Source organism: Amyelois transitella, chromosome 29 (assembly GCF_032362555.1).
Source record: "Amyelois transitella isolate CPQ chromosome 29, ilAmyTran1.1, whole genome shotgun sequence".
Classification (NCBI taxonomy): domain Eukaryota; kingdom Metazoa; phylum Arthropoda; class Insecta; order Lepidoptera; family Pyralidae; genus Amyelois; species Amyelois transitella.
Window position 1 is genome coordinate 4940973 of NC_083532.1, and position 21609 is coordinate 4962581.

The 21609-nt window shown below is 36.5% G+C and overlaps 1 protein-coding gene across 1 annotated transcript in view; it reads right to left on the minus strand.

Annotated features, from left to right (window-relative positions):
* Window positions 1-21609, minus strand: part of LOC106138583 (uncharacterized transmembrane protein DDB_G0289901) — a 429961-nt gene that overhangs the window by 325464 nt on the left and 82888 nt on the right. The gene's annotated exons all lie outside the window — the stretch shown is intronic.

Here is a 21609-nt window from a genome sequence, read left to right on the forward strand (position 1 = left end):
GAGGTGGTGATACAGATATTTATTAAGAACAATAATATATAAGCAAGCACTTCTTTGCGAAACAAACTACCACTATTTCTACCTAAAGTTACTTCATTTAGTTGGCGTAGGAATTAATTAATTTGAATAAATTATATTTACAAATTTCTACAATGCACGATAGATTTACTCGACCGGAAAACAAGAAAACGATTTTAAGATGTGTTTTATAATAACTTTAATAATTATAGAATCAGAATTAACACAATTAAATTCCAAATAACACCATCAAATTGTAAACATAACTCCAAAATATATTTCTCACCCACAAAAATTATGATAATCGCAAGAAAGTGTAACCACTAATAATAAAAATGTCTGCAAGGGAACGGCATCGGATAAAAGACGGGTCTGAAACATCTTCTGCGCTTCCAATATCGGTCAAAACATTTGCACTTGTATCTAACATTTCTCTCTGTTTGTTCTTGGGTATCAGTCTCGACATTTCTTTGATCAGACGTCACTCTCGCTGTAGAAGCCGTTGCTCTTGTGATTCCTGGACCTTCTCTAGTTAGAGATCCAAGGGAAGAAGGCGCTTGTGTAGGAACACGTAGATGGTTCATTTGAGGTGGATTTGAATTAAGGAACAGAGGATTTGAAGGCCCTTCGGTGGGACGGTGACGAGATTGATCTGTTTGTGGATTTACATCTGAAGGTAGTACATTAGATGAAAGGTAATTAGGAACTACATGTGGTGGTGCGATATTTGAATGCATAGATTGTTGTGGTCTTTCGTAAGACTGTCTCGATGATTGAGCAATATTTGAAGGCAAGTTTTGATTTTGTTGTAAGTATTGGATTGACTCTGAAGAAATAATGTCGTCATTGTTATCTGAAGATTCACGAACTTCGCTTATATTTCCATTTAGATGACTTTGTAAATTTGAATGTGTAACTTCTGATATTGGTTTTGAAACCATAATAGGTCTACTTGGACCAGCCACTTGACTGGTACCCAAAATTCCTGGTCGATTTACTTGAGGAATACTTTTGTTACCATTGCCTAATATAGTGTCATTCATATTTACTGATATTGAAGGCTCAAAAACATCTTCTGGGCTTATTTCAGCTATCGTAGATGAGACAGGTTTATCTCTATTAAATGATTCATATTCTATTAACTTATTATCTCTTAGTTTTTTTATTCTATTTGCCAGTTCTTCAACCATTAAGTTGATATTCAAGTCCTCATCCGGTCTTAAATTTGTATTTTTATTTCCTAGAAATTTTGATATTTCATGCTTGACTTCTCTTTCACAATTAGAATCTTCGTGATCTAAGCGCTTTTTTTCAATATCATGAATTTTATGGGCCAACACTTCACACCTTTTATGACTGTATTCATCAGCATGTTTCATCGTTTCACGATTTACAGGTAAATTTTTACACCATTCTTCAATTTCTTGAGCAAGCAATATCTCATCAACTTCGTCTTTTAAAATCTCACTATCAATCGTAGGAGACATATTTCTTAAAGTTTCAATAATATGTAAACGCAAAGCATTTTCATTTATGAAATGTGGCTGTTTTTCATTTCGTGACTTGATATTTTTTATTAATTCGTTGATCACTTTTGACAAACGCGTTCTATATATTTTAGCTTTCATTGGATCAGTTTCTTTGTAATTAATGAAAAGCAGATGTTCATTAATTATGTCCTGAATAAGTAAATGTTGTTGCCAATCTTTAAATTCATTATATTCTTGACGCGCCATTTTTCTGTCTAGTTTATTCATAATAAGATGCCTTAATAGAGGTGGATCCGTAATATTATGGATGTGCTTTAACATTTTTACGACATCGTTGATAATTTTATCAACAAAGATTTCCTTGAATCTTGACATCTCTTCGGACTGAGGCAAAATAACATCTAACATTTGACTGAGGCGTTCTTCCATAAGATATTTAAAATATCCGTAATTATCTGCTATATCCGCGTCTGACATGAGTGCAGAATAAGCTTTCCAAATGCCATTTCGAAATACTTGTCGTGCCATATCAGCCATGACTTTTTTATCTTCTGTAGACACATCTAAAGGAATTTCTTGGCAATATTGACTGAAAATCCTATTGAAATATTCGTAAATTTGGGACTCAGACATACCTTGAACATTCATCAATTTCGCATCAACTTCACTCCAAAGCTTATTAATTGGTATTTTTTCAGCAGTTATGGCCGCAGGGGCGCTAAGTCGTCTAACTTTTTCTTTTATATAATTATGTTCTATATTTAGAGGAGCACTTAATCTTTTTTCTTTGTCTCCTTGTTGGCTCAAATTGAAACTACTACCAATAGTAGCAGAGGTAGAGTTTTTAATTCCACTTGACGAATCGCGTATTTGATTTGATTCGTCATTATTCATAGCATGACTAGAATCAGATTTTTTTTGTGGATTATTCAGAATCATTGAATCATTTCGTTCTGCTCTGTTTCGTCCATTAGTATCGGTATATAGTATTCCGTTGTTATCGTTATAAAAATTATTATTTTTCAAAATTGCCCAAAGCTCTGCGATCATGTCACATATTTGTTCTATTTTAGTGTCAGGTTTTAATGGAAATTTTGAGGTGAATTCGAATATTTTTTGTTTAATTAGTTCTTCATTCAAATTGTGTTTAGGGTCAATAATTAAAGAGGATATTTCTTTTGCCATTTGGTCTAGCAAAGATTTTAAATCTCTTGGACAATACTCAAGTCTAAACGGCAAATCCGAGCTCCATTTTATAATAGCGTTGTGTACTTTTTCGACATTTGTTAGAGGTTTAAATCTTATGACATTATTTAAACTATTATTGAGTTTTTCGTTGCTTTTACATAAATTATCTTTAGGTTCATTTCGTTTTGATAAGTTGTTATCAATTTTAGTTGAATTCGACTGAATGTTAGCATTAGACTTGATATCATTTATTTCCGACCCTAGATTACATTCTTGAATCGTTTTTATTAATTTTTCTGCAAATTGGTCTCGAAAAGCTTTTCTATCACTACGTGGGTGCATCGGTATTTTTTTCAACCAGTCTGAAACCATATCTACAAGTATTTTAGGAATTTTATTTGCAGAATCATTTGAGATATTCTTTTTCATTTTAAAGATTTTCATAGCTAATCCATGTACTAAATCTATTCTCGATTCAATGAAGTCTAATTCCTTACGTGGATCTAAAGGTATTATATTTAACCAATCATCGATAATGTCTTCGTAATGCCTGACAAATATTTTTTCTTTTTTAATGTCTTTCGTTACATTTTTGTCTATATAGGGTAAATCTTTTAGTCTTGTTTTTAAAATATTTATGGAAGAATCTTTAGGTTTTACGATTAAAGCTTTCTTTATCCAATCGTTTACTTGAGCGTTAATTACTTTTGTGCGGCTTTTCTTTGCTTCTAGTCCTTTCTCTATGTTACTTGCTAAATCCTTTATTAGTTGAGTTTCTAGTGTGGCATCCTGAGAAGAATGCATTTCTGCAGGTAATTCATGAAGCCATGTAAATACTTCTTCTGCTAACCTTTCTTCATAAGGTAATGACAAATTGTGACTTATTAACTCACTTTCTTTCTTTGGTGATGTATTTCTTATGGACGATTGATAAATCGTTAAATTATTCTTGAATTTTGGTTTTGATAGTTCAAGAATTTGGCAACTGAGTTCCAATGTCTTTTCCATAATTTCAGTGCCATCTCCTAAATTATTGTTAACCCATTTAAAAATCTGAAATTTAAGATATTGTTCGTAGTCTTCATCTTTTATTTTAGAAAAAAAATCATTAATTTTTCTCTTATTAATATTAATAATATCATCAACGAGATCTAAAATTGAATCGTCATCAATTTTTTTGTTAGAACTAATTTGAAAATTTGTGTTTCCCAGCCAATCTGTTACTATTTGCACAAGTTGTTTCTTGCATGTGTTATCCAAATACATAGTTTTCCATGTATCATTTTTTACCCTGTCAGCATTTCTCCAATCGGTGAAATTTTTATTGTTATCAGAAAAATCAAGTCCATAAATACTTGATATTAATGTCTTACGTGAACCTGCATCCACATCTTTTGCATTTTCGTTATCATCAAAACGCCTCAACAGCATATTAACAAAATAGTCTGACTGATGTTCAGGCCATTTTCCAACACTTTGAAGTACACTGCTAAGATCGTTTCGAACACTGTACTTGTCATTCAAATCTGCTGAGAGAGCTTTCTTTAATATCTTCACTAAATACTTTTCTGCATCCTGTGTTTTTCTATTATAACATAAATTGACTTGATTGAGAAATTTAAGCATCTCTTCTCTTACAAAGACGTTCAGATTTATATCATTGTCATCAGGTGCATTTTTAAAATTATTATCCATTTTTATTATTTCTTCAATTAATATATTTGCGTATCTATTCAAGCTACCAATTTCGTTACCCATCTTATTAGTAATTGGTAAATCTCCCAAAATCTCGAGTATTTGTATTTCAAGTTCACTCTTATATGATTTAATGCATTGATACTTGTTAGTGAGAATTGGCTTTATTTTACTCAAAACAGATTCTAATATTTCTTTCTTTTCGATCACCATTCCCAAAGCGTTTGTTTTTTTTATTGGTATGATTTTAAGCCAATCTTTTATTACGTTTCTCAACTCATCACCTTTTTCATGAACAACATATTTTGGAATTTCCACCCGAAAAATTTTTACATGAGAAGATTTTTCATCTTGATCAGACTTTGAATACATTTTAGCTAATTTCTTTGTAATAATTTTTGCCAAATCCGCTTTGAATTTATTTGTGTCATCGTCAAAGTCAGACTGTTCACTGATTACTAATTTTAAACATTCTTTCAATCTTCTCTTTAATTTTTTTTCTTGTTTATATCGACGTTTTATAGTATTTTTATTCCAAATATCATCTATACCATTACACACCACTTCGTTTGAAATACAATCTCGGGATTTGACTTTCCTTATACTATGTTTTCCTTTAGATACTAAGTTAGTGGCGCTAATTGCAGTTTGGACAAATTTGTTATAAATCTGCCGATTCTGTTCGTTGTTATCAAACTCTAAATCTTCTGCAGCAGACCTTGCCTGAAACAAAGACAAACTGCTTTCATTATTTAGAACTGATACCTTATTGAAGATTTTTTTATATTCAGTGTTAATTTAATTGATTTGTATTTTTTTTTAATATTAAGTTTAAGTTTGCCGTAACTTTCTTTCATTTTATGTAGCATTAACATTATTGCACTATAATGTATGTACATACATACATACATATCGTCACGTCTATATCCCTTGCGGGGTAGTCAGAGCCAGCAGTCTTGAACAGACTAAATGGCCACGCTTAGCTATTTGGCTTAATGATAGAATTGAGATTCAAATAGTGACAGGTTGCTAGCCCATCGCCCAAAAAAAATCCCAAGTTTGTAAGCCTATCCCTTAGTCGCCTTTTACGACATCCATGGGAAAGAGTTGGAGTGGTCCTATTCTTTATTGTATTGATGCCGGGAACCACACGGCAAACTAACTGTCTACCCGGCAAGGGATATAGACGTGACCATATGTATGAATGTGTGTGTGTGTGTAATTGTTACGTACGAGCATCTGAACCAATCTGCTTATTAAGCCTTTAAATAAATATTTATTAAAATTAGTACAATTTTTTTAACAAATGCTAATTTTCTTTTCTTGCTGAATGCTCCAGAACTAGATCATCAAATGTACAATGTAGACATTTTCTAATACTTACTATTCTAAAACACTGAACATTTTCATCAGCTAATAGCGATGGCACTGCAAACAAACGGAACTGTAAACATAATTTAAACTAAAAATTAATTTTATTAGTAATATAATAATTGGAATAGATATTATCCATTTTTGTTAGAAAATTAATTAGTCCTAGATTCATTTTCTACCAATTTTATTACCATTAGTTAAAATTGCCGTGTGGTTGCCGGCACCAATACAAAAAAGAATAGGACCACTCCATCTCTTTCCCATGGATGTCGTAAAAGGCGACTAAGGGATAGGCTTGCAAACTTGGGATTCTTTTTCAGGCGATGGGCTAGCAACCTGTCACTATTTGAATCTCTATTCTATCATTAAGCCAAATGGCTGAACGTGGCCATTCAGTCTTTTCGGGACTGTTGGCTCTGTCTACCCCGCAAGGGATATAGACGTGACCATATGTATGTATGTATGTATGTTAGTTAAAAGTGATCGCTGCCCAACGAGCAATAGATTTATATTTGGAACTAATGTGAGTAACCATAGTAATAATGAGATATTAAAAGTCACTGAAACTGAATTATTAATATGAAAGCAGAATTTGAACACGCAACTGTCAAAAAACTTTAATGAACATCACAATATTAAGCGGAACAAAGAAAATAAAATTACAAACGTTTAACATTTAGTAGATAACGAATAATATGGACAGGTAACAACCAAAAATAACGAACACAAGAACGATTAAAAAAAATAAGGGTAAGGGTATGGAAAAGGGTAAAAACATGGATAGTCCAAATCCGCGTACGATTTTCGCTTCAAATGTGCCACACAAGGGCAATCTTCTTCAGAGTCATCTGTGTCATCTAGTTCTAGCCTCCTTCTAGCTGAACCTGACTGGAATCGAAGTGGATCATGCATTTTTATTGCGATCCTAGGAGGCGATCTTTGATTTATGCCGTGATGTGGCGTTGAAAAGCCTTGAGGTTGTCCGTAGGTAGTACCGCTGGGTTGCGCCTGATTTTCATTCTGATGAAACATTTGATGGGGTTCTGATATTTGTGGAATCGATGGTGCATTTTGTGGAGTATTTCTAGGGACAGCTGCTGGAGAATTAATGGTTAGATTTTGTTGAGATGACGCAATTGGCTCTAAACCTGCTACGGCAGGGGATTGAGAATGTTGTGTTAGAGATTCATTTGTACGATTAATTTCTTGACGTTCTAAAGTGTACGCACTCATCATTGGATCAATAACTTCGCTTCTTCTATGCTCTGTAGATCTGTTATGATTTGTATAAACATTATTATCAATCGCACTCCGTCGTGGATTACTACGTGTAAAATCTTGTAATCCAAGTCTTGACATATTATTCACCATATTAGGTATTGTGTGATTTATACCATCACTTGTCCGTAAACTAGAACCGTTTACTATTGGAATCTGATTAACATTGGTGACATGACCCATAGAGTTACGTGATTGGTTAGCATTACCAATATTTCCAACAGCAGCTTGATTTATTCTTGAAATCTGATCTTGTAGTATTTGTGATAATTCGGATGTATTATCTGTTTTATTTTTTATACAACAGGAATTTTCCTCGGCATTTTGTTTTGAATCAGACTGGATTGGCTGACTATCTGAATATGCAAAGGACTTTATTTGTTGAGGGCTTTGTGCCTTAGGAAACATTTTCTGTCTAATTTCGTTTGGTAATGGTACTTGCTCTAATGATACCCATGCTGATTCAGCTGCATAAGGTTCTGCTGACAAAGACTTAGAAACGTGATTTTGTTCATCCACATTAAACCATTTCGGTGAAGAATATTGAGCACTCGGAGTGTTTCCATATACATTTGGGGGCAATGCATACATTGAAGAACTAAGAGGTCTGTTTTCTTCAAAAGCATTATAATCGTGACTCGCGTCTATCGTTCCATTTAATTGGGATTCATTAAACAATAATCCTCCTCCAACTAAAGTGGAGTTGTTATAATTCCGATTCATTGTCGGATTCGGGTGATATTGTTCAGAAGCATTTGGAGCATGTAAAGATTTAGAAAAAGTTGATACGTCTGGTAATTCTTTATTAAATACAAATTCTCGATACGCTGTCGGTTGCTGAGGTATACCATTTATATGATTCTGATTAAGAGTTGCATGATGTGAAGGAAAACTATTGGTTAATTTAAATTTATCACTGGCAAAACTACAATGGGGTAGTTCTTTGCTATATTTAAATTCTTGATATGACATAGGTTGTTGAAACACTACCGACCTTTTTCTTCCCTGTTCTCTCTTTTTGTTTTTGATCCGGTTTAAAAGTTCATCAGCCAAAAAGTTAATATTCATTGTTTCATCCGACTTCAAAGGTACCTTCTTCAAAAAATTTGTTATTTCACTTTTTAGAGCCTTTTCAGCCGCACATGCTTCCAAGTTACTTTTTTCAATATCAATTACTTTTTTTATTAAAGACTCTCTTAACCTTCTCCTTTGTAGTTGCTCGAAATAGTCATCATTTGGTACTAAAGGGATATCATCAAACCAATGTTCTATTTCAATTCCAGTTAATATTTCATCAGCTTCTTCCTTTAAAGAGTCGTCACCTGGCACAGGTACATTTTGTAAAGCCTCTATTATGTCATTCATATAAATGCCTATATCAATATCTTTCAGCTCTTTTCCATGTACAATTTTCAATTGCTCTACGAACATTTGAACATTTTTCAACAACTTTTTTCTAAATGCATTTGCTTTTGCCTTATTGTTTTCGTCATAATTTGTTAAAACGATGAAATCTTCCACTATACTTAATATCTGCAAATCTTCATGTAGTTTAACGTGATCGTTTATTTCATCTTTAGAAGTTGTAGGAATGGAGTTGGCTACGTTTTCCATTAAGGCTTGTTTAAATGAAGCTGGTTCTGCTAACTTTATTAACTTTTCATTTGTATTTGTAGTGTATTCCAATAATTGAGCTTTCAACAAATGCTTTTTAGCATTCAACTCATCTGATTTCGGTAAGCGATTAAATAATGCATCTATTTCAATATCCATTAAGTCTTGATAGTAGAAAGAATTGTGGAATGTGGCCGGATCAAACTTTAATTTAGTCAAGGCTTTCCATATTCCATTATAAAGATCCATTCTGCATTTATCTGATAACTCTTGATCTTGCGCGCTTGACACTGGGATAGGTATTTGCTTAACCCAATTTTTCACAAATTCATCATACTCTTCGTTCAAGAACTGAATTGTAAAACGCGATTGAGATTTCTGAGAACACTGCGACGGCGGACACAGCTCATTCTGCTCTCTATCAGTTTGATTTTTAGCACTTGTTTTTAATATAGATGATTTACGAGCGTGTTCTGCTGGATTTGTTAAAACATTTCGAACTTCAATATTTACAACGCTTGGATTCAGCGTTACGGACTGTGGAATAGAAAAATCTCTTATTCTGTCCATCAAATCTGATGCATATTCGACAATGTTCATATTTTCTTTTTCCCCTACAATTTTACTTATCCATTTGTATATTTGGTATTTGAGGTACTCGAGCTCGTTTTCGTCAGTCGTCTTGGTAGAGTTGAATTCTAGATATTTCTTTCGATCCATTATGTCTGCAGCTAAGTCATTAATGAAATCTGCGTGCGCGTCGTTTTCTGTAAGCTTTAGGTTAGCAATCGGCAAATCAGTTAACCATTCATTTATCTGTTCACATAAATAATTTTTATACCCATCTAAATTTTCAGATGCATGAGAGATTGATCGTGTCTTTAAAGTATTATTGCACACTTTGAAATTTTTGTTCTCATGTTGTACATTCGAAAAATTAGTTTGTTTCATTTGACCTAATAATGCATTCGCTAAATATTCACTTTGATCTTCGTCTATGTTGTAATCTGATAAAAATGTTACTACATCTTCTCTAAATACCTTATCATTAAAACTATCGCCAAGATTAAAATTTATTATTATTTCATTTAGTTTTGATTGTATTTCATACAGTTCTTTGATATTCATTTGAATATTATATTTATCAATAAAGTCTGCCACTGAATCCAAAACCCAGTCCCTAATTTTATCCTCCATTAGACGCATATATCTTCCTAGTTTAAAAGAATCTTCTATTTTTTGTGCCGTAAACATATTTGGTGAAACATCTCTTATTTTCATAACAAGTTCGTGAACTGATGAAATAAAGACATTCCTTTTGGATTTTCCCGTAATTTCTATAGGAGCTTGTGTTACTGTATCTATAATATATTCTTCTAGTGATTCCAAATCAATGTTAGTTTTTGATGAGAGTAGCTTTAATATTTTTTGCTCTAAAACACCAGTCACTTCTAATTTATCAACAGGTCTGCCAATAAAATCGTGAGATTTGATGGTCAAAGAATTAACCCAATCTTTAATCACATCTACAAGCTTATCTTCAACATCTGATACGCCAAACGAAGGCATAGCAGCATGGTACACATCAATTTCAGCCCGTTTCCCCATTTTAGATCTAGCCCAACCGTTGGCAGTTATCGGGTCGTAACCAACTAGTATATAAACAGGTGCTCTTTTAAGCTTTTTACCAACATTATTCAGCGCCTTATCTCCAGCGTTTTGCATCTCCACATTCTCCAAAACTTTGTGCAGTTTCTTCCACGTATCTTTCAATAACTTATCGCTAAGTACATTTTCCCTAGTTTTAGCATTCACCGCTATATTGCCAATCAACTCGATGACTCCTTCTTGGAAGCGTTGCCTCTTTAAATCATCTTCAGACTTGCTCTTTCTAGGTTTCAAATCCCTCTGCCTATTTACCAGTTCAATAGAACTTGAAGAGGTCTGCACGGATTTAAAGCTAATTATTTTTGTTGTGTTCTGGTCCACTTTGGAAGGATCGGTAAGGTTTGGTACTGCACCTTCAAAGCGTCCGAGGGAGTCGCTCGACGAGGAGTGGGGGACAGCTACCTGAAACAAATTACTGGCTAAATACATACATACATACATATAATCACGTCTATATCCCTTGCGGGGTAGACAGAGCCAACAATCCTGAGCGGACTGATAGGCCACGTTCAGCTATTTGGCTTTAAGATAGAATTGAGATTCGAATAGTAACCTGTAACTATTTGAAACGCAATTCTAAAGCCAAATAGCTGAACGTGGCCGATCAGTCTTTTTAAGACTGTTGGCTCTGTCTACCCCTAAAGTTTGTAAGTCTATCCCTTGGTACTAATTAGTAAGTGATTGATGGATTCTCTTTTAGGCGATGGGCTAGCAACCCGTCACTATTTGAATCTCAATACTATCAGTAAGCCAAATAGCTGAACGTGGCCATTCAGTCTTTTCAAGACTGTTGGCTCTGTCTACCCCGTAAGGGATAAAGACTTGACCATATGTATGTATGTATGTAAAAATATCTATTATTTACTATTTATTACTTACTAGCGGCCCGCCCCGGCTTCGCACGGGTGGACATATTTTTGTGTTTTATATTTTGAAATTAATTTATTTCAAAACAAATTTATGCCTATGTCACTTTTGAAGGTCTATTCTATATCTGTGCCAAATTTTATCAAAATCGGACCAGTAGTTTTTGAGTTTATTCCACACAAACATACAAAAATACAAATCTTTCCTCTTTATTATTACTTAGTGTGGATAGTTTCTCTTCTATCTAACAGAACAACAATATAATGTCAACTTACACTTTTTTTTACCGGAGTTGATCGTGGCATTGTTGCCACTTCTTTGGTGCACATTGTGACGGCAGCTGTGGAGAAAATCGAATAAAAATGTAAGGTGTGATCTAGGTCCTGGTAAAGGGTCAGGTCAAAAGTACCCGAAACCGCCGAGATTGCATGAAGACAGTTATGAATGTGGATGAAGCGAAGGAAGTGTGCAGAGATCGTGGCAAGTGGAAAGAGGTTATAGTCTCTGCCTACCCCTCCGGGAAAGAGGCGTGATTTTATGTATGTATGTGTGGTTCCCGGCACCATTACAAAAAAGAATAGGACCACTCCATCTCTTTCCCACGGATGTCGTAAAAGGCGACTAAGGGATAGGCTTATAAACATGGGATTCCTCTTTTAGGCGATGGGCTAGCAACCTGTCACTATTTGAATCTCAATTCTATCACTAAGCCAAACAGCTGAGCGTGGCCTATCAGTCTTTTCAAGACTGGTGGCTCTGTCTACCCCACTAGGGATATAAACGTGATCATATGTATGTATGTATGTTAAAACTACATTTGGCGGCCTCTGTGGCGCAGCGGTAGTACGCTTGTCTGTGACACCGGAGGTCCCGGGTTCGAATCCCGGCCAGGGCATGATGAGAAAAGAACTTTTTCCGATTGGCCTGGGTGTTGGATGTTTATCTAGGTATATTTGTATTTATTATAAAATATAGTATCGTTGAGTTAGTATCTCGTAACACAAGTCTCGAACTTACTTCGAGGCTAACTCAATCTGTGTAATTTGTCCCGTATATATTTATTTATTAATAAACGAAAATGATGATAAGTAGGTAGTGCCCTTGTACTGAATTTCTCTTCAGTTTAAGTTATGATTTTTTTTGTTTCCTTGATGTAACATAAATAAATATTTAAATAAACTAACTGTCCCAGCAAACGTTGTTTTGCCATATAAATAATTTTTATGTAATTTCTTGTTAAAAAAAATGTCAAGGGTTGACAACCCTTATCACTAAGAGATATGAAAAATAGATGTTGGCCGATTCTCAGACCTACTCAATATGCTCACAAAATGTCATGAGACTCGGTCAAGCCGTTTCGGAGGAGTACGGGAACGAACATTGTGACACTAGAATTCTATAAGATAGGTACTTGTAATCGAATGCCTGTCATGTCAACGATAGCTCAAACCACATAAAATGTACATACATACATATAGTCACGTCTATATCCGTTGCGGGGTAGACAGAGCCAACAGTCTTGAAAAGACTGATAGGCCACATTCAGCTTTTTGGCTTTATTATAGAATCGAGATTCAAATAGTGACAGGTTGCTAGCCAATCGCCTAAAAGAAGAATCCCAAGTTTATAAATCGATCCCTTAATCGCCTTTTACGACATCCATGGGAAAGAGAACGAGTGGTCCTATTCTTTTTTTTTAATTGGTGCCAAGAACCACACGGCACTAACAAAAAAACTACACATGAAATGTGTAGATTTAAAATTAGGCACGTAGTTCCCTTATGTGGTCTAGGGGAGCGCCAATGACTTCCCGGTATTCCCGCGGGAAGGGAATTTTACTTTTTCACTCAACGCGTTTATTCATTTATTTAGTTCTGATATATTACCTTGAGTCTCAGTATGGACAGACGTGGCCTTGAAGAAAGAAAAAAAAGGTGTAATTAGTTGACAATACTGTTGGCTCTGTCTACCCCGTGAGGGATATAAATAAAATAAATAAATAAATATATACGGGACAAATTACACAGATTGAGTTAGCCTCGAAGTAAGTTAGAAACTTGTGTTACGATATACTAACTCAGTGATACTTTATTTTATAATAAATACTTATATAGATAAACATCCAAGAACCAGGCCAATCAGAGAAAGTTCTTTTCTCATCATGCCCCGGCCGGGATTCGAACCCGGGACCTCCCGTGTCACAGACAAGCGTACTACCACTTCGCGACAGAGGCCGTCATTTAGAGGTCGTCAGAGATGTGATGAATGTATACGTACAGACAAAAATGTATTTATACCCCCCAAAAAAAAGGTAGGATTTGAACCCTGAGTACTCGTAAACGACGTCCATGGAAAAGAGATAAAGAAATGGTATATAGATGTATAGTATAGATAATCACGTCTATATCCCTTGCGGAGTAGACAGAGCCAACAGTCTTGTAAATACTGATAGGCCACATTCAGCTATTTGGCTTTAAGTTTGAATTGAGATTCAAATAGTGACAGGTTGCTAGCCCATCGCCTAAAGGAAGTATCCCAAGTTTATATGCCCACCCCTTAGTCGCCTTTTACGACATCCGATGCGATATGAAGTATCCTATAATAATGAATAAAAATTTTGAATTTGAATTTGAGAGAGATGGAGTGGTCCTATTCCTATAAAGAAATGGTACTATTCTTTTTCAATTGGCGCCGGGAACCACACGGCACCCTCACATTTTGACCAAATAATTTCCTCACCTCATGCCTTACAGTATTCTTATTTCTCCTGTTAATGTCTCTGACGTATCTAACGTCATAAACACTGTTGTAATGTCTCCTCTCAAAATCTTCTCTCCTGTAAATATTACACAGATTGAGTTAGCCTCGAAGTAAGTTCGAGATTTGTGTTACGAGATACTAACTCGACGATACCTACTATATTTTATAATAAATACTTACCTATATAGATAAACATCCAAGACCCACGCGAATCAGAAAAAGTTCTTTTCTCATCATGCCCTGGCCGGGATTCGAACCCGGGACCTGCGGTGTCACAGACAAGCGTACTACCGCTGCGCCACAGAGGCCGTCAAATAATCGTAAGTAAGTAAATGCATCATTGTTCACTCTTAAGGAGTACATTACAAATATAAAACAGTAGTACAGTACAAAGGCGGGCTTATCCCTAAGTGGGATCTGTTCCAACCAACCTGACAATAAGAGGATCGCATACAAAATTGAGGTAAGGGTGAACAACAGTTCATTTATGAGTATGATGATGCTTAAGACTTAAACAATTATATACGTACATCCGTATCGTATCATGATGTATGTATACTAAATTAAATTAATAACGAATAATTAATCTTTCTTTTTTTTAGTTCAACTTCTTCCTCCTAGCTTAAGTCCCGGTCGCATCCTCACCTCTTTGGAGAGGAGCCCGGGGTATGCCTTTGACCCTGGTTCCTGGATTGGGTGAGTCAGTCAGTCAGACAAGAAGCGACTCCCACTCTTAATTCAACTTCCCTATAAGTAACAATACCTGGGAGACCGAGCTGTGTATGTCAAAAAACGATAAAAAATTTTTAGAAACAAAAATAAAATTGAAAACTCTCATATCCACCACACACATTAATTCTGCTGTCGTGCTTCTTCTGCCTCGCCTAACTTTCACTCCCATACATTAAAGTTGGGACCAACACACCTTTATACAACGCGCAACACATTTTTCTTACCACCCTTCACCATATTCTTCTTTGACGGCCTCTGTCTGTGACACCGGAGATCCCGTGTTCGAATCCCGACCAGGGCATGAATAGAAAATAACTTTTTCTTATTGGCCTGGGTCCTGGATGTGCATCTATACAAGTATTTATTATAAAATATAGTATCGTTGAGTTAGCATCTCGTAACACAAGTCTCGAACTTACTTCGAGGCTAACTCAATCTGTGTAATTTGTCCCGTATATATTTTTATTTACTTATTCTGAAACATAATAACCTATACTCATACCTAGGTCTTCCATCCCTTGTAGGGTACTCGTCCACCCTACTCCTGGCCTTCATCTCGTCCTGTGGTCTTCTTGACCTGTCCATCGCCTCGGATTCCAAGGTCGAACGAGGTGGTGTCATTTTGTTTGGGTTTCTTGACACTGAATAAGAAGGAGAATGAATGGCCTTCCTGCTTTGTCCAGTGTAATAAAAGGAATAAAAAGGAACTTTATTTTTTCTCCACAACAATACAATTGGTGTCTTAACTATACTATAACTAATATACATAAGTGTTGAGTTTGTCTTCATCGTCTTCGTCGTCACATACATCACGTTTATATCCCTTGCGTGGTAGGCAGAGCCAACAGTCTTGAAAAGACAGACAGGCCACGTTCAGCTGTTTGGCTCAATGATAGAATTAAGATTCAAATGGTGACAGGTTCCTAAAAGAAGAGTCCCAACTTTATAAGCCTACCCCTTAGTCGCCTTTTACGACATCCATGGGAGACTGATGGAGTGGTCCTTCAGTACAATTCTATCTTAAAGCCAAATAGCTGAACGTGGCCTATCAGTCTTTACAAGACTGTTGGCTCTGTCTACCCCGCAAGGGATATAGACGTGATTATTATGTATGTATGTATGTATGTGATTCGCTCAGGAAGAGATGCAGCTGTTGAATACTATGTTTTTCCTACGCTACCTATATGTATGTATGCGCTGATTATATGTATGTATGTATGTATGTATGTTGATAATACTTACAGTTTTTAGCTTGGCTATACGTGACAAGCCTCTCTATCATTTCCGAAGACCTTTCCGGAGATATGGCCGGGTATTTCCTGAGGGAATTGGCGAAAGCGTCCACCTGGGAACTCCTCGGTGGCTGAGCAGGCCCTGGGTGATCGAATCGAGAGAGATTATGATCATCATCAACCGTGTGGTTCCCGGCACCAGTACAAAAAAGAATAGGACCACTCCATCTCTTTTTAATATATGTATAGACTAGAGGCCGCCCGCGACTTCGTCCGCATGGAAACCCTATCAATCCCGCGGGAACTCTGGGATAAAAAGTTGCCTATGTGTTATTCTGGGTCTTCAGCTACCTACATACCAAATTTCATGGTAATCGGTTCAGTAGTTTTTGCGTGAAAGAGTAACAAACATCCATACAAACTTTCGCCTTTATAATAGTAGTAGGATTAGTTAGAACTGGTTGGGATGTGAGCTGGTAAGGAATTCATTTACCTACCTCGATCACCCCAAGACATTCCACCGCGGTAGACGCCCTGGTGGTGAGGTCTGATGGAAGCGCGACCAGTCTCGCCGCTCCCAAAACCGCCAACTTCAAAGTTACCGCGACCTGAAAGTATGTACATAACTAGCTATAAACTGTTAATCTCAAATTCTGGTCCATTAGCAATGACTACAAAAATCTATAACGCCATAACTGACCGCATTAAAAAGGAGACAATGAAACAAACAAACAGACAGACAGACAGACAGACAGACACACAGACAGACAGACAAACAGAAACACAGACAGACAAACAGACAGACAGACAAACAGAAACACAGACAGACAAACAGAAACACAGACAGGCAAACAGAAACACAGACAGACAGACAGACAAACATACAAACAGACAGACAGACAGACAGACAGACAAACAGACAAACAGACAGACAGACAGACACACAGACAAACATACAGACAGACATACTAACAGACAGACAGACAGACATACTGACAGACAGACAAACAAACAGACAAACAGACAAACAGACAAACAGACAAACAGACAAACAGACAAACAGACAAACAGACAAACAGACAAACAGACAAACAAACAAACTTCAGCTTTATAATATAAGTATAAATAAGAACTTTATGATATGCAATAAAGATTAACAGTTGAATTGAAATGTTTTACCTGGAAGAAATTCGGCTCTCTGCGGTGGAAATTCTGTGACTTCACACGGCGGTGATGTGGGTTCCATGTTGCCGTGTGTTGTCTGCGACAAACGAATGATTGTAAATTGACGTCCGATGAAAATGCTGCAGTGTAGTTTGTTCCGCCGCTTCTCCTACACATGCGCTTTGGAAGCGGTAGTAGTTATAATTAGATTTAAGTGATGTGACGTCAATAAGTGATACCTTGTATCCAATTTTGAAAATAAATCTATTCTTATTCTATTGCTTTACATACAAACATATACATACATATGGTCACGTCTATATCCCTTGCGGGGTAGACAGGGCCAACAGTCTTGAAAATACTGAATGGCCACGTTCAGCTATTTGGCTTAATGATAGAATTGAGATTCTAATAGTGACAGGTTGCTAGGCCATCATCGCCTAAAAAATAATCCCAAGTTTGTAAGCCTATCCCTTAGTCGCCTTCCACGACATCCATGGGAAAGAGATGGTGTGGTCCTATTCTTTTTCGTATCGGTGCCGGGAACCACACGGCACTGCTTGCTTGCATGATTGCTTTAATGCTCAAAAAATGACGGCCTCTGTGGCGTAGCGGTAGTACGCTTGTTTGTGACACCGGAGGTCCGGGTTCGAATCCCGGCCAGGGCATGATGAGAAACGCACTTTTTCTGATTGGCCCGGGTCTTGGATGTTTGTCTATATAAGTATTTATTATTAAATATAGTATCGTTGAGTTAGTATCTCGTAACACAAGCCCCGAACTTACTTCGACGCTAACTCAATCAGTGTAATTTGTCCCGTGTATATTTATATATTATCATGACATACTTAAATCGGACAATAATAAAAAAGAGCACCACATTTTAATTCATACATACATACATACATATGATCACGTCTTTATCCCTTACGTGGTAGACAGAGCCAACAGTCTTGAAAGATTGATAAGCTACGTTCGGCTGTTTGGCTTAATGATAGAATTGAGATTCAAATAGTGACGGGTTGCTAGCCCATCGCCTAAAAGAAGAATCCCAAGTTTATAAGCCTACCCCTTAGTCGCCTTTTACGACATCCATGGGAACGAGATGGAGTGGTCCTATTATTTTTTTTATTGGTACCGCGAACCACACGGCACAATTTTAATTCATAATTTAAAAAATTCAGACTGACCTGATAAATGCTGGCGTATCTTCCATCTGTGGCCTGAGCGCTGGAGTCACATCTGATGGTGACTTCAGCATCAGCCCCTGAGCTCTGATGATGCTGTATGATATACTTGGGCGTCTTCGGAGAAGGCTGGGCGCCCGCTGGAAGACCAAAACCTTATGAACTTTCAGGCATGTGAGTTTACAAATACAAATATTTGCTAAAAATGCGATACAATTATAGGTAGGTGTAACAAAGCATATACATTTCGCGCATTTAACCAGTCATGGCAAGCAGAAATACAGAAAAATTAAATTAAACGAAAATTAAAATTAAATGAAAATTAAAGTTTGCATGAAAGACTTTAGATAATGTCGATGTGCTCAAATATCAAATGTCATCATCGTATTTTGAATGAATTTAAAACAATTATAACGTCAAAATTAAAAAGTAAAAATTCACGTAACGTACTATTTATTTATTTATTTATATATTACGTTTTATGAACTAATAAATATTGCTTTACATACATACATATGGTCACGTCTATATCCCTTGCGGGGTAGACAGAGCCAACAGTCTTGAAATGACTGAATGGCCACGTTCACGTATATTTTTGAAACTTGTAAATTTGTAAAATTGAATTGGGACTTATTTGTGAAAGCTAAGGACTTAAATCTTAGAAATACAAGAAATCCGGATAGAATAGTGCTACCTATAGTACCCAGAACAGTCTTTTACAACAAAAGCTGCTATGCAATGTGTGGAAAGATATTCAATGCACTTCCAAACGATATCAAAATACTTCCTATAAAAAAGTTTCAAAAAGAACTAAAGTTGTGGCTCATAGAGAAATGTTTTTACACTATTGATGAGTTTTTCCAATGGCGCCAACGGTGATATTATTGTAGTTAACATTGATATTAAGATGACATTTTAAATTATTTAACTTATTTGTAACATAATTAATTAAGCGCTGATTGTAAATTAGGATTTAGATAACTGACATCCAAATATTTGTACGCCTGATTATAAGGCAGAATGCATGTACCTACTTAATTATATCGTGACCATCTGATTGTAAAAAAATGTAAATGATTTGATTTGATTTGATTTGATTCAGCTATTTGCCGTGTGGTTCCCGGCACAAATACAAAAAATAATAGGACCACTCCATCTCTTTCCCGTGGATGTCGTAATATTGATTTAAGACCTTGAAATCATCACTATTGTAAATAAATAAATATATACGGGACAAATTGCACTGATTGAGTTAGCCTCGAAGTAAGTTCGAGACTTGTGTTACGAGATACTAACTCAACGATACCATATTTTATAATAAATACTTAAATAGATAAACATCCAAGACCCAGGCCAATCAGAAAAAGTTCTTCTCTCATTATGCCCTGGCCGGGATTCGAACCCGGGACCTACGGTGTCACAGACAAGCGTACTACCGCTGCGCCACAGAGGCCGTCAAAGTTTGTAAAGATATATTGGACAAGATCTGGACTCAGGTCAAAAGTACCCGAAACCGCCGAGCTTGTATGAAGAGAGTTATGAATGTGGACGAAGCGAAAGAAGTATGCAGAGATCGTGGCAAGTGGAAAGAGGTAGTCTCTGCCTACCCCTCCGGGAAAGAGGCGTGATTTTATGTATGTATGTATGTATGTATCTGGACTCACCAGCGCCAGGTACAAGGCTGAATTTGTTACGACTTCCGTCCAACAAGGTAACCGCTAGACCGGAGTCCCTCAGGTTTTGGACAACAGCCACCATGCCCTCTCCAGACATGATTAGCTACTTAACTTCTGTCGATTGGGATATGCTGAAAATAATGCTAGTATGTTAACCGAATGCCGTGTGGTTCCCGGCAGTGCCGTGTGGTTATCGGCACCAATACAAAAAAATCTAAGGGATAGGCTTACAACCTTGAGATTCTTTTTTCGGGCGATGGGCTAGCAACCTGTCACTATTTGAATCTCAATTGAATCATCAAGCCAAACAGCTGAATGTGGCCGATCAGTCTTTTCAAGACTATTGGCTCTACCCCGCAAGGGATATACACGCGACCATATGCATGTATGTAAATTTAAATTTTTGTTCACCATGGAAGACTTACAGTCATCTTCAGCACCCTGAGGAGAGAGAAGCAAACATCAGGTCTATAACAGGGTTGCCAGTTGTCGCAGTGCGGAGCGGGCCTGGGACACAATGGGGGTTGTAATAGAACCACTAAAGGTCTTTTTCAGAGATAGAATGAGATGAAGAATAAATGCAGTGGAAATGAGAGCGTTAAGGAGTATGTTGGGTGTGAAATTGAGTGACCGGATAAGGAACAGCGTGATAATTATGTTGTGATGTGAAAGATGATGTAGTTACAGGAATAGAAAAGGGTATGTTGAGATGGTTCGATCATGTGGAGAGGATGAATGAAAGCAGGTTGACTGAGCAGATATACAAGGAGAGTGTGGAGGGAAAGGTTGGAGTGGGAAGGCCTAGACGAACGTATCTTGATCAAATTAAGGACGTCCTGTTAAAGGGTCAGGTCAAGAGTACCCGAAACCGTCGAGCTTGCATGAAAAGAGTTATGAATGTGGATGAAGCGATAGAAGTGTGCAGAGATCGTGGCAAGTGGAAAGATGTAGACTCTGCCTACTCCTCCCTTACCGATTGTAAAGTCATTCAAAGGAAACCCTAATACATACATACCATCACGCCTGTCTCCCATTGGGGTAGGCGGAGACTATGGATTTTCACTTGTCACGATCCTAACCCACCTCTCGCCGCTATCTCCACACTCATTATATCTTTTCATGCATATTCGACTTAGAATCTTGATATTCTTTTCGAAAGGTTAGCAAAGCAACTAATCGTTTTTTTTTTTTTTTTTTTTTTTTTTTTTTTTTTTTTTTTTTTTTTTTTTTTTTTTTTTTAGCCTCGAAGTAAGTTTGAAACTTGTGTTACAAGATGCTAACTCAACGATACTATATTTTGTAATAAATACTTGTATAGACAAACATCCAAGACCCAGACCAGCCGGAGAAAGTTCGTTTCTCATCATGCCCCGACCGGGATTCGAACCCGGAACCTCCGGAGTCACAGACAAGTGTATTACCGCTGCGCCACAGAGGCCGTCAATTTCAATTCCATCATTAAGCGAATCATTTGAGAATCTAATATTTTGAGAAAATGTTCACAATTCCCTCTCTATATAACTCTTTTTATCCTACTATAATATTATAAATGCGAAAGTTTGTCAGTATGTCAGTATGGATGTTTGTTACTCTTTCACACAAAAACTACTGAACCGATTACGATGAAATTTGGTATGTAGGTTGTTGAAGACCCAGAATAACATAT